Source organism: Adiantum capillus-veneris, chromosome 29 (genome assembly GCF_014529385.1).
Source record: "Adiantum capillus-veneris isolate H3 chromosome 29, ASM1452938v2, whole genome shotgun sequence".
In the NCBI taxonomy this organism is placed as follows: domain Eukaryota; kingdom Viridiplantae; phylum Streptophyta; class Polypodiopsida; order Polypodiales; family Pteridaceae; genus Adiantum; species Adiantum capillus-veneris.
In genome coordinates this window covers 73,147,417-73,169,613 of record NC_140959.1, presented here as the reverse complement: position 1 = coordinate 73,169,613, position 22,197 = coordinate 73,147,417, and positions in this window count along the sequence as shown.

Here is a 22,197-nt window from a genome sequence, read left to right as displayed (position 1 = left end):
TCCAAAACGTCAATATTTCGTCTGTAAAAATAAGCCAACAACAAATAGCAGATACATATGGGTGCCAAAGCAGACAAACGAGCAAGAGAAGATTAAAGTCATCTCCAACTTCCAACAAAATGAAACTAGCCAATCTTCTCAGATAATGGACCAAAAGTTACAACAAGCAATTTTGACAACCAAGGTCACCCTGGTATGGTAGAAAAAACCTACTTTGCCAATACGGTCATTTAATAACCCTCTTTTTGAGGATCTGAGCTCTAAATGTCTAGATATATACTTTGTTGAGAGCTCAAGACTACTGTAGTCAAGTCAAGTCAAGTAAAAAAAAAAGTCAAGATTCGGGCAGCTGAGCCGATAAATGAGCAAAGCATTAGACCTAAGCTTCAAGTCCTAATATTTTTCTCTGGTCTATGAGTCTAGCTAATTAGGTTACAGCTCAAGCTGGAAGAGTGGAGCTTAATAATATCAAGTCGCTCATTCTGAATAGGTGAGCATAGTCAATGTATTATTTTACTCATGGTGGAAAGGCGAAGTGTTCAAAACAAAACACACACGCACTTGCGCACATTAGGAGAGTGGAAACCATTGCATCAAGAGCCCTTCTCAAGAGTAGTGGAAGCTAGTAAAGTGAATTTAATTAATTTTTTAGCTGCGTTCACTCTGAGGAGCACACATCAATACACTTCTCTTGCACATCATAATCTTACCCATGCATAAATCTGTGAAAGCATATCGAATGTCCCATAATTGAACATTTACATTACGCACTCTTTATTGTTCCACCCATGCACACACCTTGCAGGTACAGGCAGTAGCAAAGCAACTCCAGACTCAAGGCAAAACATCGACCCTTTTCAAGGGACAGAAGGCTTAAACAATTCACTTTCACGTGATTTATATAAGCCCACTCAATTCAGTCCCTAAACACCCATCATTGTATATTCCCATAATAAGATCACATACCTTTGGGAACTTTTTCCCATGAGGTTTTTCCCCATTGGTCATCCAGGGTTTCCAGACCCTAAAGCACTATACATAGCCTTTTATTTTCTTTATTCCCATAATAAATCAAGCCAATTGCTTTTACTTGAACCCAAATGCCTAATCTCATATTCACCAACACGTCAACCCAACAGCTTACAGCTCTTCAGAACAACATTAACCACCAATTTCAAATCTCTCCAGTGCAAGCCAACCCGGCAGGCCACAAGGACATGCACTGAAATCGGATGGGGGGAATGTTTGGCGGCTAAGTCAACAATGGCCAAACAGGCCAGTCAAAGATGCTATTTACTATTTTTAGTAAATGCTAACGAGGCCAGATGATGAGGATGCTAAGTAAAGATGAAGATGAAGCAAATACAAGCAACAGATACAAAGAACATTTGGAATTGATGACTATCTATGGAGTTACGGTCACAATTGACGGTCCCTTAAGTTTTAGGATTTTCCGTCAAATGACCGCAACTACGGGTTGTAATTATGTTTTGGGCTCGTCAAGAGTTCCAAGTTGTAAACATTGAGCTATATTTAGATCCTAGGCAGTGCAAATATCAGATTAAGTGAGTTTGGCCATTTGGGTGCCCGGCCACTTCTAAAAAGCCTAGAGAGTATATAACTCAAAAGACACAATGTGAAAGGGGATTCTTACTCACTTGAGATAAGATTTGTGAAGAAGGAGATGGCTATGGAGTTCTTGAGCTTTCTACGCACATGCATGGACGATTCGGCCTCATGCCAATAGCTAAACTCTAACCTCTTCTCTCTCATTTTCTCATGGTGTAATCAATTCTTGATTAATCAAAGACTAGTGGCTGATTTGTTGATTAATCTCTCTCTTTTTTTCATATTTCCCTCTTGTTTAAGCATGCTACTAAGTGTGTGTAGGCTTGTGTAGAGTGTTGGTGCCCGGTGTGGTCATTCTATGCTATTCTATGCTCATTGTGTGCTTGATTAGAGTGGAATTAGTGATTATTAGAGAGTAGTGTGTGATTAATCTTGTGTGTGAGAGATTAGGCCAAATGGTAGAGTAATTAGTGTGCTCACTCCTCGTAGCAACATCTTAACCGCTCCGTAGATTTCTTTGTGTGTAGGTTTCACCTTCTAATCCTCCATTTGGCACACACAAGCCACTTGTGTGTTTCCATGCCCTGGTTGGATCCTACTCCTCGGATTGACATTTATGTTGATGTCCTCCCTATGCTAGGATGACGTTCCAACACCATGATCAACACGTGATCGGCAAGGAGTTCTAAAAAGGGGATTACGCTTTAATGTATACCCTCAAACAACACTTTAAAAAACTCAAAAAGCGAGGGATGGGGCCTTTTGTAATACATGATATATCACAAAGTGGCGCAGTCAAGCTTGCAACATTAGCAGATGAGGAGATGCCTAATTGGACAACTGGCTGTAGATTAAAGAAATATCTTCTTCCACTAACACCAGAAGAACTGGAAACACTACACGCATCGGCTCAACGTAGAAGTCAAGCACAAAACATTCGGGAACAAGCACAACAAGAAGCCAAAATCAGAATATTAAAGCGCAAGGAGAAAGCAAACCTGCAAAGGAAAGCACAACCGAACGATGCTATCGATATTGATTTGATAACATCCATACAATTGGTAGCTACATGGTTAGGAGGAATGAATCTACGTATTAATTTACAACTTGCAGATGGCACCACCGCGCGAGCATTAGTGGACACTGGGGCCAGAGCTACTATGGTTAATTACTCCACTTTCAAAAAAATCACGCGGGAGCCTCTAATGCCAAATACTATGGGGTTCAAAGTAGCAAATAAAGGCACTATGCACAGTCTGGGCCATGTAAATTTACCAATCACCATTGATGGAATAGTTTATCCACATCAATGTCATGTGGTCGATGATCAGCATCTTAACGAAGCAGTTATTTTGGAAGTTCCATGGATGTGCACTTAATCAAGCCATGCCAAACTAGAAGGATAATACCCTATTGCTCAAACAAGTGGACCAATATTTTGCCACGCACTTCGTACCAACAAACCATGCATGGGAACCTCTAGCATCACCACATGCACCAGCTCAGCAATGTTCCACAACCGTGGTCAAGAAAATATGGGTTAACAAATCCATCATGCAAACCAATCCTAAGCAATTGGCATGGAATATGCTAAAGAGAGGTATGTATAACCTTTTCTAGTAGCATCTAGTCCACCTAGATACGCTATGGGGAATGCACCACGACAGTAGGATTTGCAAGACCACAGCTTGTCTTAGGACAACAACCTCCACTGCTAGGTGCTAGAATGCCTATAGACACGAGATACACTGATGATAGAAGCATCAAACAAACAAGTGTTAAGACCAACTACAATGTATTATAACAACCAAAACGGGTACTATCCTTTGAAGCGACAAAAGATGAGAGAAACACATGGAGTGATGAGGCCAGTACAACCTCCATCTCTTGCGTTTTGACCTGAAGAAAGAAGATACGATATGGACAAAGGGACATTGCGGTTCACTGCTAATAGAGGCTTATCTAGGTTAGAGCCTGTTTATAGCCAAGAGGAATCGGAAGAAGAAGCTCCTCAACCAGAGGCATATTGTCACAAAATCAGTGACAACCACTTGGTCAAACAACGTCCTCAGACGAGTATCACACAAGTGAACACCTATTGTCTAGAGTGTGGCTTTGTCTAGACTGTGGCCTTTCTCACTTGATCCCCTACTTGTCCAAAAATCCAAACCAAGACAGAAAGATCACAACAAATGTCTTAGGAATTGTTCAGCTATCCAATAGCTCAAAAAATAAAAACATCATATGAGTTTAGGTAGTTACAAGAGCACAAGCTCAAAAGGAAGACGATAAGAACCAAGAGAAAGAGAGAACAGAACTGACACGAGTCAAGAGACAGATGAGACAAATACTGATGCACCTAGTCAAAAATTCAAGAGCAAACAAAACAACTAGAAAGCTAGAAAGGCTAGGATGAAAGCAAATAGGAAACGAGCGCATAAATCCGTAGCTGAGAAGCTTACCCAAGCTGAAGATAAGATAAGACAACATGAGGAAAGGGTTGCATCTTCTCTTGCAGAGGCATCTCAACCTCCAACAAAACCATCAACGGAAAGTGAGACAAAAAGTGCTAGTTGAGGAAGATCAGTATTAGTCAAGAAGGTTGATGAGCCATTAAAATCCCTCCTAAAATCCTTTGAAGCACGGCTCAAAATAATCAAACCCAAGAATAGAGGTGGATAACATATCCCTATGTGAAACTAGAAAAGGACAGGCTTGAAATGTGCAAGAAAATGATTCAAAACGCCCAAGCTTTACTAGAACCACCTGTTGGAAAACTTGAGGGTGTCATCCATGTCCCACCTACACCAATAATACCACCAATCAAGGAAAAAAAAGAGCCAAATTCCAATCATGAGCACGAACAAAAGCTTAAAGAACTTGCATTAGAGCCAAGGATACTGTTGAATACCACGAATATGAAAGGCCCCTGGTGAAACTGCCTGAGAATGAACCTCCCAACCTCCCATTAAATATCCCCTTGGGCCTCATTCCCTATCCACACTTGCAACCGGCCTCTTGGGCATGATCCTTGACCACCAGGCATTGCCCTTGGCATGAAATTACTCCCCCCTTGGAGAAGCATTTTCGTCCTAAAAAACAAGAGTGATAATACACTAATATTTTCCATAGTGGCATCCTTCATGGATCCAATTGTTTGGTTGATTGAAACATGGTTCAATGGGAGGTTCAATGAAACCAAGAGTAACATCTTGATCTTCCATATTATTATCCATATGTAACCATCTTGTGTTGACGATTCCTATTCAATCATAGTGTGTAGACTCCATTTAGAATGCACATGAGTATGCTAAACGAGTTATCACACAAAGATGTACCCAAAAGAGTACCTCGTTTCACTTGCTAACATAACTCATCACTCAAGTTAAGTCCTTGACTTGTTTGCAAATTTCAGCAATAAACAACCCCACCATAACTAGTGTTCAAGGTTGAGAACCTGATTTATTCATGAAGGGATTACACCTACTTGCAAACATGCTATAACTTATTGTAAAAAAAATCCAAGTAGAGAAATAAATGCTTATTAATTGGATCATTTGATGCTAATGTACGCACTTTGCATACCTTTTAGCACAAAATTACACTTTGTAATCTGCCTATCTCCTTCGATAATTGACAGTACTGAGGTGTTTTTCCCCACGGTTTATAGACAGCTTCCCAGATGACCCGTAAACGGGGATCCCAATATCATACAACATTGCTGAGCAAACAATAATGTCCTCATGAAGAGCCATCTTGGCTAACATGAAAAATCCACAATCACCCAAACCGAGCCATGACCTCTATTGGTGTTTGGTAGATCCAAAAGTAAGCTTAGAGAGATACTGCACATAGAGTGCAAAATGCTGCATAAGTAACTAATGTGATGAATATGCATGCCGCTCTAAATAAGCCTTTGCTAAACACTAGGGCCCATAACACCTAGTGTGGATGCCTTTAGCAAAAAGCAGATCCGACCTGTATATCCATGATTATCCTTTCCAATACTTTTGGCGAATGGGATGCTCCTAGCACACATTAAAAAGGAATGTAGATAGATCTGAAAAGAAACTAAATACGTTTAGTTGCAATCATTTGCAGGCCTTGCTGAATATTTGGACCATAATAGAAGGTGAAACAGTAATTACTTCTAGGTATAAACAATGAAATCTTTTCATTAACAGCTCATACACTACAGCACGTTGTGCAAAAATCGGCATAGGTACCAACAAAACAAAGTTAGTTCTAAAACTAAAAATCACTGAAATAGACCTTGGAAGAGACGCCGGTATCGTAGCGTCGGAATGAGCATCGGTATACCTAACGTCGGAATAATCCTTTAAATACACATCAAAATAGACTACAAAATAAGCACCGGTATTTCTATCACAACTCTTCTTTAGAAGTCTTTATCGACGCTCATACCGTAGTCTATACCGACGACCAAACTTGTAAATTTTTTTTGGGCGGAGAAGGTTGGGAACTAATGCTGCAGGTACACCAAAAGAAAACAACCCTCTCTGCCCAAAGGAAGAGTGCACAAGAAACCGCACTCCACCTACAAGCTGACGCTAAAGAGAGAGTGTATGGCAATTAGCAAAATTGTAAGAATAACATAATTTGTTACCATAATTAAAACATGAGTCAAAAATTGTAAAACCATAAACATAACCTGTTTACCATACCATAACCATTATCATAACTTGCTTGTCATACCATAACCATAACAGCCATACCATCGTTGCACAACCATAACCATCACATGATTGCTATACCATCATAGCAAAACCATAACCATCACATGATTGCCATACCATCATTGCACAACCATACCCATTATTGCACAACCATAACCATAACCAAAACCATAACCATCACATGATTTCCTTACCATCATAGGAAAACCATAATCTTAAGTTGACTGTCAAACCTTAACCATAACATATGTGCCATAACATAAACATAACCATAAACCATAAACATAAGCACTACAAAACTGTACATATGCAAACAATCAGTGAGTGAGAAGACCCTCATGGTAATGCCTCCCAGTCGATGTCCTCTCCCTCCTCCTGCAGCTGGGTCAAAAGGGCCACAAGTCCATGCTTGTACCCATACTTCTCCTCTGGGCGTGTCGAACGGCGCTTCACGGAAACTTCCTCCAAAATTATGGTTTAATCATTAGATAAATATTCAAATAACATATACATTATCAATAGTTTAAAGCATACATATAATACTTACAAAATCATGTTGAAGTGTATTGTAGCCTCCGCTCCCAAGATGTGACGCTCGAGCAGACTCCAAACATGCTCTGGATGTATCTCTCTGCTGCTGCTAAAGTCTCTCAGGATTGTCTTGTGTCTCTCATGCAATCCCCGCCCACTCCTCTGCGTCCAACGATGCTGGCTTGGGACTGCAATCATTGTACCTCTCTCTCACCTCTGACCGATGGTGTGACATTGTGGACATCACCATGCTTAAAATCCAGTTGTTCGAGACTGGATTGTACCCCTCTACCGGCCTGTACTCTCTCTGAATGGCCTTGACGATGTAATTATTTATCTCAAGATTGAGGTTATCCCAAACCTCCATCTCAGGTCTAGAGGGACGTGCTACACAAAGGTGTTGTGCCATCACGATCTGCTCTGGTGTGAACTGAGACAAAAACGAGCCCATCTGCTCGGGTGACATGCCGGCCGGAGTGACAAGAAAACTAAAACTAGGAGAGTATGGCTCATCGTCATCGGCCATGGCTAATCATACACAAAAAACACCCACAAAATACGTTACTTTAAGTAAGAAATGCTTAATCAACACAAATAAAAAATCAACAAAACTGCTACACAAATGACCTCATCTAAAGTGTATTGTAGACTAATAAAAAGAGCTTTACAAAAGGGTTCCTAGAAAAATTCATTAGTTAATCTCTCATCCTCTATGAGATCTGATGCACCAAAGATGTCTATCTCAATCTGTACTTCTGCATCTTCGTCATCGAACTCTACTTCTTTGTGACTCTTTGCATCCACTTCAATGTTTGACACCTCATCTCTAGCTTTAGGCAATTGCTCAATGCTATCATCCACCTCAAAATCTATACTTAAAGTTGGAGTCAGTCCTAGGCTTTGTTCATGAATCACCTCTTCGACCTCAACATCCAATCCTTCACACACTTGCTTGCTATGTGGAGCAACTTGAACGACATAGAGCCAGCAGGGTTTAGACAAATCATTCTCATCGTGGATCGTGCATGAGCACAACTTGTTCACAATGCTGCGGAAGTACGAATGTATCCCACACATCTGTCCACACCCGCCTAGAGTTCACTTGAATCAATCCACTCTTGTCTTTACGCACAATTGCATTAGGGCCGCCGATAATAACTTTGAACCACTTGATATCAAAGATAGATATATCAAACTTTCTAAAGCTAATCTTCAAGATGTCTTGGATGTAGCCAAAGTATTCAAGCTGGCTAGTCTCTGTATTCTCATCCCTAACACTACTCCTACTTCTTGGACGAAGCTTGTCCTAACACCACTGTCGAAAGTGACCCTTTGTTCGTCGAACCGTTGCACTCTTAAGTGCTTCCCATGCGACCACAAAGCTCTATATTTGTGATACTGGAGCCACAAAATTAGAACAGTCTAAAAGTTATTATCGCAAACTAATCTTCATGTGGAGCTTGAAAAGGAAGTTGTGACATATACATGCCAATCACAACCCTTTGACATCTCCTCTTTCTCTTCAGTAATCTACTTGCAAAATTTGACCATCAATCTCTAGACCATGAGATCGATAATGTAGGTCTTGTACTTGCTCTATCGGAAAAAGACTGTGATTGCGTACGTGCTTGTTGTAGAGTTTTTGTTTCGAAAGTTCTGATGCTTGGAATGTGCACAAGGACACGCCATCCTATCGTCCATACTTTATCCACCAATGATGCCACAAATAATTAAAACACTCTAGTTGCTATAACTACACACTACTAAGTACATGACAAGCTTTAACAACCTCACATTCTCTAGCCAGGATCGATCCCCGAACACCTCGGTCTAGAGGTTCACGGAGATTAGGACCACAGGGTAATAATCTCGTCTTTATTGGTCAATGACTATATATTAAAGCTCTTGAAGTATGTGTGCATTTTTGAAGTTCAATTACGTTTTTTTAACTATTTTTTTCTAGCTCTAACAACCTCACATTCTCTCGCTCCCCGCACACCTCGGTCTAGAGGTGCACGAAGATTAGGACCACAGGGTAATAATCTCGTCTTTATTGGTCAATGACTATATATTAAGGTTCTTGAAGTCTGTGTGCACTTTTGAAGTCCGATTGCGTTTTTTCTACTATTAATTTAACGCTAGCTCTAACCTAACCTATAACATAAACCTAATCTAACTTAATGTAATTTAACTTATAACCTAAACCTAACCTATAACCTAACCTAACCGAAGTCCGTTTGCGTTTTTAGAAGTACACGAGTCATCTTTGAAGTTAAATTACGTTTTTTCTACTATTAATTTGATGCTAGCTCTAACCTAGCCTATAATCTAACCTAACCTAAAACCTATACCTAACCTAACTTAATGTAACCTAATTTATAACCTAAACCTAACCTAACCGAAGTCCGTTTGCATTTTTAAAAGTACACGAGTCATCTTCGAATCCCGTTTGTAATTTTTCTACTATTAATTTGTCGCTAGCTCTAACTTAACCTATAATCTCACCTAACCTATAACCTAAACCTAACCTAACCTAACCTAGCACGAAAACAACACAATAGTGAGGTGTTTAGAAAAATGACAAGCCATACAGCTTGCCCACAATGCATATACGATGTGGGCAAGCTCTATGGCTTGCCAATTTGGCAAATGGCTCACCATTGTGTTGTTTTTAGGGTTGTGAAGCAATTTTATGGCCTAAAAACCGCTCGTAGACATATAGACAACACAATGGTGAGCCGTTGGAAATATGGAAAGCCATAGAGCTTTCCCACAATGCATATGCCTTGTGGGCAAGCTTTATGGCTTGCCGTATTTCCAAACGGATGCCATTGTGTTGTTTTTAGGGACACGAGGCAATTTTAGCGCTTGAAATCGGTCGCAAACATATAGACAACACAATGGCCAGTCGTTGGCAATACGGCAAGCCATAGAGCTTTCCCACAATGCATATGCATTGTGGGCAAGCTCTATGGCTTTCTGTTTTGCCAAACGGATCTCCATTGTGTTGTTTTTAGGGCCTCTTAGCTATTTTAGGACTTGAAAACCGCTTGCAGACATAAAAACAACACAATGACAAGTTGTTGGCAATACAGAAAGACATAGAGCTTGCCCTCAATGCATATTCCTTGTGGGTAAGCTTTATGGCTTTCCATATTGCCAAACAGATTGCCGCTGTGTTGTTTTTAGGGACAGGAGGCAATTTTAGCGCTTGAAAATCGCTCGCAAACATATAGGCAACACAATGGCAAGCCATAAAGCTTGCCTACAATGCATATGCACTATAAGAAAGATCTATGGCTTGCCGTATTGCCAAAAGGCTTGCCATTGCGTTGTTTTTTGGACCGCTTAGCTATTTTAGGATTTGAAAACCGCTTTTTGCAGACATATAGAAAACACAATGGCGAGCTGTTTGGCAAGCCATAGATCTAAGAGTTTGGAAGGAATCCTCTGTTCAACAATTTCTCTCCCTAATGCAATCCTTTATTGTTAACTCTTACTTGGCCTCCTCAAAGGAAGAAGAAGCTTACAAATCTAGGAAACGCTCCATTGCTACCATGAAAGAGGGAATCCTACCCCTCCCAAAGGAGAAAACTATCAAAGAGCTTGTGGAACTTGAAGTCCATAAATATTTTAAATCTCTCCCGTTTTCCAAACCCCTTGCTATTGCAACCTCCACCCATCCCCACTACTTCAAAACATCAAGTCACCATCCTCCCTCCAAAGCCCCTTTTTGCCTCTCTAGATCCTCCCACCATACCCACAAACCATCCAAGGATCTCTCCCACCCCTCCCATCTTTCACACTCCTTCTTATCCCCTACCAAACCTCTTAACCAATCTTCCAAAAACCTACAGTCCCCCTGTCCACCATGTTCCCCACCTTCTAAAAGACCTTTTAAGTACCCCACGTCCAAAGAGCGTACTATAGCTCCTAAATATCCTCTCAATCACATTCACAACCTCTTCTCACCTAAAATCCCTCCTCCTTCCATCAACAAACCCTTCCCCTACAACAAGTTTACCAAACCTTCAAAATACAACCAACCCACCAACCTAAACCTAAACCTCAATGGTGATAAGAACCGCATTGGCGTTTGCAACCGAGATGGCTATAGTGATGGCAACCGCAATGGCAATGAGTTGGAAAAAGGGAGAGGGAGGAGGGATTAGGACCTTCACATCCAGTGTCTTGGATTTGCTTGATTTTTAGCAAGCCCCCCCTCCTCCCGAACCTTTGGATTGGTTTCTCCCTCTCTACTTCACCATCTTTCACACAAATCCCCCCCACCCCTATCCATGAGTATATGAAGAGAAGAAGAAGAAGTAGGCAAAATTTTTGGCTTCCTCTCACTAATCCGCATGCTTACCAACTCATGCTCTTTGGTAAGCTTCCCTCACACTCACTTGTTACTAACCCTACCTCTAGTTTTGTGCATAACCTAACCACTCGTCCCCTCTCTTTCAACGAAAGTAAATGCTTAGACATAGGGCTCAAATACATCCCCCCACCCTCCAACCCCCCACCCAAGCTCATCCTCCAAGCCCACGAAGCCTTGACTAGGATCCTTCAACTCAAAGTGTTCTTTCAAAATTGACCTTCCAACACACCTTCCCATTTCAAATCCCCTAACCCCTATTGGATGCCCCCCTGCTTGGACCCTCAGTTGGAAAACATCACACTTCAAAACCACCTAAATCTAATTGTTTCACTTTCAGGTTATGACGCTTCACGCTCTAAATTTCCAATTTTTGTCAAACAAGCACTTAAAACCATTTCTAAGGACTCCTCCATAATCATTAAACCGACCGATAAAAACCTAGGCCTCATCATCCTCTCTAGAGAGTGGTATGACCAGGGGGCCCTTAGGCAACTCAATGACCAATCCACTTATCAACCCATCACCATACCACCACACAACTATGTCGCCTACATACTCTACTCCATCACCATCAAATACACTCTCCTTACTCTAGAAGAATCAACCTTTATTCTTGCACCCATTTCCAAACCCTTTAAACCTTGCCCTATCCAGTTCCTTCCTAAGATTCATAAACCTTCCCTTGTAGCCCTCCCTATTTGCTCCTATCAAGGATACCTGTTAGAAAATGCCTCCAAATGGCTACACTACCAACTTTACCCTATCTTCCTTACACAAAAACAGCACCTCAAAGACTCACTATCCCTCATCATAGATCTCCAAGAAAAACCCTTCCCTCAGCACAGTCTCGGGGGCTTCACTATGTGTAAAACTACCATATCACGTGCGTTGAAGACATGTTTGTAAAACCCCTTATCTATAAATTTTGCTACGAATACTTTTAAAATCTATAAGTTTTTTGCAAATTTGAAAAAATAATCTCCTTCTGTATATATATTTATGTATGTTTCAAGAACTTTAAATACCCTTCAGTTCAACTCACGTGATAGGTTACATTTTTCTTAGGTGACCTCCCGGGGTGCACAGTCTCCTTTTTACATTTGACGTGACCTCTCTCTACCCTAGCATCCCCATATCCCTTGGGTCTTCGAGCCCTTAGAAGTTCTATCACTAACCATTTTGATAATCCAAAACCGGAGTTCATCATCTCACTCTCTCACACCATTATCTTTTCTTCAAAGATAAGGTGTGGAAACAAATAAAAGGCACGGCTATGGGGTCAAACTTTGCAGTGGTTTATGCATGCCTATTTCTCTGTCACTTAGAAAACCACTACCCTCTTATCCACAACCCCAACTTGGCTTATTATAAAAGATTCATAGATGATGCATTTGGAATCTGGACAAGGACGCTTAGCACACTCTCCAAAACACTAGACTCCTATGCTGCCCCTCTACAAAGACATATAGTGATCACCCATGTCATCTCCACCTTCGAAGCCACTATCCTGGATGTCCATTTTCATAAAGGACATTGATTTAGCCAATGTGGCATTCCAAACTCTAACTACCACCAAAATCCACTAAACTCATACCAATACATACCTTGGATCTCTTGGCACCCTCTCGACCAGAAGTTGGCTTTTATTAAAGCAGAACTCAGATGATATATCATTAGAGAGAGCACCTCCAAGGGTTTCTCAAGCCTAGGAAACCTCTTCTTCCAAAGGATCCTTTACAGGGGATATCCTAGAGGATTTTTAATAAAAGTCTTTGGCTCAATCTCTTACCAAGAGAGACCTTCTCTTTCAAGCAAAACCCCAAAACCCAAAAACGTTCTCCCCATTATCCTTAAACTTCCTTTTTCACCGAAACTCGAAAACTTAATCCTACCCTAACCATTGGAAAACCTCTCAAGCTAGCATGCAGCCTTTCCCCCACCCTTCCACATCTCGACAAACCCACCCTTTGTTGGACTAATGGCCCTAATTTAAGCTCTATCCTAACTAGAGCCTTATAACCACATTGAAGGACATCTCTTTCCCTGTATCTTTTACCCTACCCTAACACCCATTTTTGTGTTTTGTAGGAAAACACCCATAACTCCACATACTTGGGCCACCCCTACTTGGCCATTTCCTTGTTTTCGTAGTTTTTTGGGCCTCCCCCGACAAGATACCTCGACATACCTTGGCTTCCTTTTCCTTCTCTTTTCCCCCTTTTCTTTGGCTCGGTTCATTGTACTCCCTTCTTTGCATTGACCTCATGATGTAAAGAAAACCCCCATACCTCCAACGACCCTTTACCCTTTACCATTAAAAAGTTTTGCCAAAACTTGTTGATGTAAGAAAAAAACCCCTAACCCTCTCTTGATGTTGATATCCTTACCACCTACCTATATTCCACTATAAGTTTTTCTTGCGCAAACATTTGTTATGGTAAAATTATCCCACATCCTCTCTCTCTCTCTCTCTCTCTCTCTCTCTCTCTCTCTCTCAAACCCCCATCCATCCCCATACTCCCTATATTGCACACTCTAACCCCCACCCTCGCAATTTCCCTCTCTCTCATTCGCTCTAGTTGCAATACACTTGAACCTTTTCAAAACCAGGATGCCTTTAACTAAGTGGTATCCCCCTCTCTCACTCGCTCTAGTTGCAATACACTCAAACCAGGCTGCCTTTAATTAAGCGGTAGATTTTTACCCTCGAACCGTTTAAAACCAGGTTACCTTTTACTAACCTCTCCTTTCCGTTTACACCCCTTGATAAATCTTCCTGAAACCCCCCCCCCCCCCTCCCCCCTTTTTTTTTGGGGGAAACCTCTCCCTTAAACTAGCCTCTGCCCTCACCCCCTTCCTCTTAACCTTTCTATAAATCTTCAAAATTACAAACCCCTTTAGGCACAATTTCCCATGTAAACTTCCCCCCCCCCTCTCCCGCCCCTCTCTTGTCATTCCCCAACCCACCTCCTATATAAACTCCCCCTCCCTCTTTAGAACTCGTTTTAAAACCTACTACCACTTCCTACCACTGATGAGCTCCTCACGAAGCGAAACGCGTTTGGTTCCTCTCTCCACCCTTAACCTAACCCCATCCTTAACCCCTTTACCTTATGCTTAAATTTAAGTGCTACGCACGCTTCACATATCTTTACCATTGATGCCCACAACGCATATGCAATGTGGGCAAGCTCTATGGCTTGTCATATTGCGAAACGGCTCACCATGGTGTTATTTTCAGGGCCGCTTAGCTATTTTAGGACTTGAAAACCACTTGCGGACATATAAACAACACAATGGCGAGCCGTTGGCAATACAAAAAGCCATAGAGCTTGCCCACAATGCATATGTGTTGTGGGTAAGCTTTATTGCTTGCCGTATTGACGAACGGATCGCCATTGTGTTGTTTCTAATATGCGCTGTGGGTAAGCTCTATGGCTTGCCATATTGTCGAACTTAGCTTAATCTAACCTAACCTAACCTAACGTAGCTAAACCTAACGTATATTAACTTAACCTAACCTAACCTAATATAACTTAACCTAACGTAGCTTAACTTAATCTAACCTAACGTATAAGATGGCCTAACTGAACCTAACGTAACTTAACCTAATGTATAACCTAACCTAACAACGTAGCTTAACTTAATGTAACCTAACGTATAAGATAACCTAACCTAATCTAATCTAACTTAACTTATAACTTAAACTTAACCTAAAACATAAATCCCATCAATTGCATAATTTCAGAAACGACATATTTCGAAACAAAATTTCTTCAAAATAAGATTTTTTATAAACCAAAACAATTTTTTTTCATAATTTAAAATGAAATTTCACATCACAAACCATGATTTCTTTTAAAGCGTTGAAAGTTTAAAGCATGAAATTTTCTTTTATTAATATACAGAGTAATTTAAATAAATTTAATATGCATTTAAAGGTTTGAGCACTCACATTCATCCTATTTGAGCAATGAAGGTTGTTGTAAAAGTCCTAGAACCGGAACCTGCAAAAATGCACACACAAACACAAAGTTAAACCCTAAACCCTTAATCTACAAGTAAACATGAAAACAATCTCACCTTAGTGTTATGCGCTAACCCACAAGCAAGATTAGCACTTTCGACGGCTTGTTTCGCACCAGATATGTGAGAGATGGGGAAGAACAGAGCTTGAGAAAATGCACAAGAATAAGAGAAATGTGTAGAGAAATCCCACGGTTTTGTTTTTTGTTGGTTCCGTCGGTACAAAAATCGGCTTAGACGTCGGAACAGGCGTCAGAACAAGCATCAACCATCTGTAATGTTGTTTAGCGACACTTGTATCGGAACACGTCATTCTAAGTATCCAACACAATTTTTGGCCCCCACTGAAATTTCTCCTGATACATCATGTTGAAAATGTTCTAGAAAATAGATATGACCAGCACCTAGGGACTTTGTCATCACATATACTTGAAAAAGTGGGTGCCACTGTCAGTTGAGAGACTCATATTCTCCACATGTGGAATATGTCTCATGTAAGGACGTCTTTAAAAAAAAATCCTTCAAGTACGAGATGTACTTGTGAGTGGAGGTAACTACAAAACTCTAGGACGGGAGTGAGAGAGACCCTCATTAGCCTTGCTCCACAGTGGCTCAACCAAACTCCTTGAGTCCCTAGACCATGTTGTATCCCATGTGACAACATGTGCCAAATAAATACTACAAGTGGGTCTATAACTGCATAATGCAAACAATGTATGTCGGACACTACAACCCAAAATACTTTGTTTTGGTGTGCCCTTGGCGTGTCTCTGAAACATTCAATAAATAGATGCGCTCCTAGGGATTGAACTTAAAGTTCACTTACCTGTATTCAAATGCACAAGAGCACTAATGGAAAAATGAAAAACAAGTAGCATTGCAATGGAAACCCTGTGTGTTGCCTTGGCAATCCAAACCCATTGGTTAGAATCTTTGTAGCTAAACCCCTTGGCATGTCCCATAAGAGAAACTGCGCAAGTAGCAGTTAACGGTAACTAACATAGTCGACCGTGTATAGTTATGATTGGAGTTGTCCACTACCCTGTGGTAGATTGTGGATGTCTTTCCTTGAAAGTACCACTGTGATAGATCAAAATGTGATCCAGAATGTCAATGGAGTGATTTAGTAATCACCAGCTGGGTCTTACCTACAAGTGGAATGTCTAGCTCCTATGGACAACCATGTTGTCCCAACTGTTTGCTGCATCTAAACCCCATGAGATAGATCAATTGATGTGAGTTTGAAATTATCATAAACTCAACTCGAGCATCATACTAAAACATGTAGGGCAAAAAGTACCCCCAGAACTTTCCTAATGGCACAACTCTTGCTTGGACATTAACAATGATGGGTACTCCTATGGATAGATTTGTTCAATCTTAAGAACAATCACCCAAGGAATGCTAACAACTGAGGCTACTCGAGGTCTAATTCTGGCTCGTAGCCTTTGTGGCTCATAGCCCTTATGCCAATAACAAATTAGTGTGCAATTCACGAATCGAAGAAGATGAATTTGGGTGGCGTCTTGGCCACTTTCTAGGTGAGAGTTAGAGCACCTTGGCTCAGGCTGACTCCCGAGTAGAACATGTATCAAAATCTTCTTAGAAAGTTTTCATAAGAAAGAGAGAGACGGAAAGCATGCTGGGCTATAAAACTTTCCTTAAGTTGCTAGAGTGTGTACCCAATCTGTGTGCTCTTACGCATCTTATTTGTAGCTCATCCTATAAGCATACCACAGTTCATCAAGAGAGGTAATAGGAAAAAAAAACACCTCCTAACCCACCTACCGTGCAGGGGTTGTGATTGCACGAGGATGACTTGAATATGGCACATTGCCTATGAATTAAATCCTAGTTGTAGGTTCGTGGTAGTGGTGTTGTGCGGTGACTGCAACCAAAAATCATGTGGAACAATCCAAAAATTATGTTGTCCTTGATAGAGTTTCTGATGTTATAGCGGAATCCATAGGGTAACATGCCGTGCATGCAAAATTGTAAGCCCTTGGCTACAGTGACGGTCTCAACTATACAAGCCAAAATCATAAGTGTCTTGCACAGTTGGTAAAATCATAAGTGCCTTGCACAGTTGGTAAAGTCATAAGTGCCTTGCATAGTCCGTACTGGTAGGAATGCTTGTGAGGTGATATCCCAATGTTTGCCAATGCCCCAAACTTGTGTGCCAATTACCTTGACGTCCAATCAAGGGGCAGAATCTTAGCATGAGTTAGAAGCCTTGCTTCACATGTAACTGGCGAAGCTCTTTGCTTTGCATAACTGACAAGCCTTTGTAGCAACGAAAATGAATAAGCATGAAAAATCAAGAAAATTGTAACATAGTCTAACCCAGTTTCTGTCAGGTGTATCATATACACTCACCTATGGCATGCACGCCCATCTGGTATGTAATGAAATAGCATGCAAGCATAGTGTCAAATTCCTTCCAAGTTGGTATGCTCATAGAATATGCCAAACATGGTAAATCTCAATACAAAATTTGTCACTTATGGAAGCCGTTTTTCACATAAGTACGTCGATGCTCATAGCAAAACATATGCGGTTGGTAACCTACAAATATCGTGGCAAAAGCGAATCGACCTTATCAAACTCTTTCAGCTAAATGACTATGTCAAAATTACTTAAAAAAGAAAGCATTATGTATTATATCTTGACTAATTATGCTATACTAAGCTAGGTATTGTATCATATACAATTAACCAAAAAGGTTTATCTAAAGGGAAGATAACCTCTAAAGAGCATGCAAGAAATTGATTGACTACTTAGCCGCAAAATCCATCAATGGACCTAAGAATCCAGTACTTGGTGACAATGTTTCCATTGATGCTGTCCCATATAATTGAAACATAACTTCTTCCCAATTTGGCTTTCTGAAATTCTACTGTGGAAAGTCTCCTTTTTTCCACCTTGGCGGAGACTGCCACAGGTGTAGACACAGTAGCTTGTGGAAGGCACGAGATGACTAGCTCCATAAGGTGATCCACCTGTGTAGCAAGCAATTAGATATGGACTGCCAATTTGCAAAATCGTTCTTCAAATAGTTGAAATTCAAGTCGTGTAACATACTCTTTCTCATCGATCAGATTTCTAGTATCCTCCAAAATTTCAAGCACACTTTGAGGAGGAGGAGTAGATGCAGTTGAAGGAAGTTTGAAATCAAAAAGATGCATCTCAAAAAGTTTTATATCCAAAAAATTGAACGTGGAATCCATTTTCACTTGTTGTGGTGCTAGCAAAGAAAGATAAGAACACCTAGATATCAAAAATCTCGTAGCCGTACGATGTATCATTATCTTCAATAATTAGGCATGCTAATTAGATCTGTAATCTTAATAAAAGATATATATTGCCTTCAAAATCAAGTCGTGCTTGACTGAGAAATAATTGAACCCAAATCCCAAGACATTCTTGGATCCGTGATTGTCTAATTATCAGGCCGTTACAATCAGCATATGCTCCGACAAGATGTCCGTCGTACCTGTCCAAGTAGCTAACTTCGAAAGGAGAAGTTAACTTTTGGCCACTACAGAAAACTGGCTTGTTGACGATGTGCTAAATAATTGCCAAGAGGCGGTTTGTGGCACCTTTCCAAAACCTCCCTAAACCAAAGCCTTCAAGGAGGCTGGTTCGAAGACCTATGGGCACTTTCTGCTTGCTTGCCGCACCTTTCCAATGCTTGCGGCACCTTGCCAAACTCCCTGAATAAGCTCCAGTGAGTGAAGGCTGGTGCAAAGACCTGTGGGCACTTGCCCTTAATGAATTAAGTCCTAAGTCCCTTGGCCTTAGGCACTTCAATGTGAACCAAAGGCTTCACAAAGCCATGGCGGCCCTGCAGGTAGTGTGTGAGGAGAACCAGGTCAAGGCCGAGTGAGGTGCTACAAACCAAGCTCCATGCCTGAGTCGGAACACCCTCCCACAGTCTGTGCTAGTGATGAGCCCGCCTGTGGTGGCGGACAGATTTCTTGCACCTCGACCGAACAAACTTCCCCTTCCAAGCCCGGCCCCCCTGCACACGTGGTTTGTCCTTGCTTCGTTTTTGACCCCGACTAAGCGGACATGCTCGCCTCCATCTCTCCGCAGCACTCACCCTTGGTTTTCACAAGCATGCTAAAAGTGGAGGTCCATGACCCACTGTGCCTAGAATAGACTAAAGCTCTGATACCAGTGAAAGGCCGCTGATGGGACTGCCTGAGAATGAACCTCCCAACCTCCCATTAAATAGCCCCTTGGGCCTCATTCCCTATCCACACTTGTAGTCGGCCCCCTGGGCCTAGTCCTTGACCATCGGGCATTGCCCTTGGCATGACAAGATAACTCTTTTGAGGGATTTCACATAACTATACCTGACAGTTGTAAAGAAATACATGGTCTTGACGCATTGTGGAAACAAGTTAGAGAGGTCAATGAAACAAGTGAGCTCAGTAGATGAGTAAACCAAACGGGTGATAGAAGAGGAGTGCATCTTCCACCAATAGAGGAAATTGAGACTGGATCTCAAATGAATCTAGAAGCGGAATCGTATTCGGGAGACAAAGAATCTGTACAGTCTATGGACAGTCAACCTCATCGCTAAAAACACTACCATCCTATATGGGAGAGTATGAGGCCAAGTTAGAGGTTGTTGTAGTCCCATCACAAAGAATGTCTCCTAATAAGATCATTGATTCAAAAAACTTGATATAAATTTTGTCAACACCAGTCAGTTGTACGATAATGTTGACCGAGTTGCTCAGAATAAGACCTAACATGTGGGCTACTGTGCGAAAATGCCTATAGAAATTTGGTGTTAAAAAACCAATGACTCAACTTGAGGAAGGGATCAAAGAGCTAGAAATGCCTCAGCTAAACACCATGCCAATGATGTTAAACAAGGTCGGAGAGTATTATGAAGGAGAAAATGGGAACACCACTCTTCCCTGTGCAATTCCAAGGTGTAAAAACCATGGAAATCCTTGACAGTGGAGCTGGTGTTTCCATCACAACAACAAAAGAAGTCTGGAAAACATGCCGAAAATCAGCAGTGAGGGCATGATACTGCAGCTTGCAGATGGACACATGGAAAGGCCCATAGGACTTCTAGAAAAAGCAGTTGTTACTTCTTGTGGAATTAAATACGAGCAAACTTTTGCTATTGTTGATTTCGGCAAGAAGAACAACTATGATATCATTCTAGGAAGACCATTCATGCGAGAACTGAAAATGGTCCAAGACTGGGGTTATGACCATATCTACTTGAGACATATAGAAACCACCTCAAAGATAAACTTGAAAGACCATAGTTATAGGGATGTGATGAGAACACCTATGGAGGAGTTTGATTCTGCTACGGTAGCACTATCAAAACTTCTAGCATGGTTGGATAAGCCTAAATAAATGTGGATGTGTGGAGCTTCACAATGCAAAAGCTTAAAGCAAGAGGAAGGCATCGTAGAAAGGGAAATTGATGATACAGATTAAATCCCAAAACCCTTTCCTGAGGAAGAATTAGAGCCACTTGAATGGGAACACATCTTGGCTACTCTAGATGTGAGCGCTATTCAAGACGATCCAGCAACAAAATTTTGCAATGAAGAGGTTATGATGTCGTTCCTTATTTGTAGTGAGTGTAATCCAAGAAAATGAAGACAAAGAAGAAGACGAGTTCTATGACTCTGTAGAACACTAGGAGCTTCAAGAAGATGCAAACAACAAAAATACGGACGACCAAGCAGGTGACAAGAATGAAACTTTAACAAATGCATGGTTTTATGATTTTCTAGATCAAAAACCTAGGAACCAATGTCACCACTACAAGAATAAGTGCATCAACAATGGTTTGAAAATCTTTGGTGAAAATGCAACTGCAACAAGCACCCTCAAACGTGGCTCCCATACATGAAGAAAATACTTAACCAAGAAGATAGCCATGTCAACAAGCAGTGAATGCTATAGTCAAGTGAATACCAAAGTCCTCTCAAAAACAACAATCCAATAGAAAACAGACAACAACTTTCCATAACCTGCCAAACCACAAAGGGAAAGTGCTAGAATGCAATCTTGTGAAGGATAGTAGTGTGACAATGATGATTCTAATGGCATTCCCTACCAGAAACTCAGGTCATCACTGAACAATGAAGGCCAAAAGCAAAGAACAACAAGTCCGAACCAAAAAGTTCGACAAATCTCGATACAAAAGAGACAGATTGGCCAAAAATAGACATAGATCAAGACGACAAAGATCTTTGATGAAAAATCACAAGATCCAATGCCAACAAAAAAACAGTCAAATCACGCAAGAACGGCAAAGACAGTCACAAAGTATCAAGCTTCCGCAGATCAGATTTGGGTTCCAAAGAAGTTGACTCAAGGACAAAGAGGTCAGGGGTTCATTTGGATTCCAAAATGGTTAAATGATCAACTCCCAAAGTCTCATTCTAGTTGCCAACCAAGAGTACAAGAGATGAAGCAAAGACCGTTGAAGACTCACACAAAGACAAGGTGCATCCCAAAGAAGTCTCTTAAAAAACAAACAAAGCAGGGGCAAGTATGGGTTCCCTAATGAGCAGCATCAATGAAGCAACTAGTAAGATTCACAAAGAAGTGGGTCCCAAAGGAAACCAATAACACTGTTGTTACTGCATCATCACTTGAATTTGTTCATTTCCTCCTACGATTACAATACAATTAGAAGAGAACCCACTCTAAGGAGCAATGCCAAATACGACAACCAACCACAAGGCTAAACTGGCTTCCAAAGAAGCATCGAACAAAAAAGCTCTACAACCTTCCATCAAGCAAACGATACAAGAGCTTCAAATGCCGTCACATTTCTTAGAATAGGAAGCCACGTAAGCAAATGCCAATAAGAAAATTGCTTATACCCACATCTTGCACAACATAAATCTTCTCCATGCATTGACTATGTATGCATAATTGGGCAACATTACAAGGCATGCATAGGCACATTTTTTGATTGCCCAAGCATAACACCCTATTGTC